We start from the raw sequence: 1,323 nt of genomic DNA on the forward strand, positions 1-1,323 counted from the left end.
TATATATATAGTCATCAACACAAACTAATGAATAGAAGTGAAAAATAGGATTGACAGCAAATCATAGTATTAAAATATGACTATAATATAAAGTTTTTCTTTCTCTTAGCATACAGAACAATTGGTCTCCTTTTCTTTGCATCATTTTTAAAGATTGATTTGTTTTTATTTTATGTGTATGCGTGTTCTCCCTGCATATATTTCTGGTTCCTGCAGAGGCCAGAGGAGAGTGTTGAATTCCCTAGAACTGTTATAGAGTTATATACTGTTAGCTGCCATGTAGGTGCTGGGAATTGAGCAGGGATCTTCTGAAGGAACAGTCATTTCTTTTAACTGAGCCATCTGTCCAGCTCCCTCCTTCTCTCCCTCCCTCCTTCCATCCCTTCTTTCCTCTCTCTCTTCCTTCATTGGCTTTATAGACAAGACTGGGCTTTGAACTTTCAGCAGTGTTCCTTGGTCAGTGCCTCCTCTCCTCAAGTTCTGGAACAACTTGTATGCACTATGAGTTTCAGCATGATTTCACCATGACATTTTCATATGTGTATATTGGACTTTGCTCATATCCACTCCCACTGTTGCTGTCTCTTGTTCTCGCCTTCCTTCTCTGATTTCTTTCTTCCCTCAAGTTTTCATGTTTTGTGTATTTTGTTAAACATCTCTTTTCATACCATCTATATATTGAATTTGGGGTCTTTTGTTTGTTTGTTTTGTTTTTTGAAACAAGATTTCGCTGTAGCTTTGTCCTGGACCTAGCTCTTGTAGACCAGGCTGGCCTCAAACTCACAGAGATCCACCTGCCTCTGCCTACTGAGTGCTGGGATTAAAGGCGTGCACCACCACCGCCAGGTTGAATTTGGGTTCTTTAAATCAAAGAAAACATACTTTTCTTTATTCGTCTGGTTTATTTTGGTTAACTTATTCTCCAGTTGCATTTGTTTTCCTGAAAATGCCATAGTTTTGTTGTTCTTTATAGCCAAATGAAATTCCATTGCATATATATTCCACATTTTAAATATCCGTTCATCTGATGATTGGCATTTAGATTGATTTTCAGTCTTGAATGTAGTGATTAGTGCTGCAGTAACACGCATGTGTTTATATCTTTGTGGCAAGCCAATTAGATTCCCACCTAGGACTGACGAAGTTGGGGAATACAATAGTTTGTTTTTTGATGAAACTAAATTCTGCATACTGATTTCTCTAGTGGTTGTACTAATTTACAGTTCCACCATTGCTAGTATTTTTTAAATTTGATTTTTTTCCTTCCTTCCTTCCTTCCTTCCTTCCTTCCTTCCTTCCTTCCTTCCTTCCTTCCTTCCTCCC

General features: G+C 37.9%; 1 protein-coding gene across 3 annotated transcripts in view; it reads left to right on the forward strand.

Moving 5' to 3' along the window:
- The window catches only part of Med14 (mediator complex subunit 14), an 89,492-nt gene that overhangs the window by 34,456 nt on the left and 53,713 nt on the right, over nucleotides 1–1,323 (forward strand). The gene's annotated exons all lie outside the window — the stretch shown is intronic.

Source organism: Alexandromys fortis, unplaced genomic scaffold (assembly GCF_014885135.2).
Source record: "Alexandromys fortis isolate MF-2015 unplaced genomic scaffold, M_Fortis_MF-2015_v1.1 scaffold_83, whole genome shotgun sequence".
Classification (NCBI taxonomy): Eukaryota; Metazoa; Chordata; class Mammalia; order Rodentia; family Cricetidae; genus Alexandromys; species Alexandromys fortis.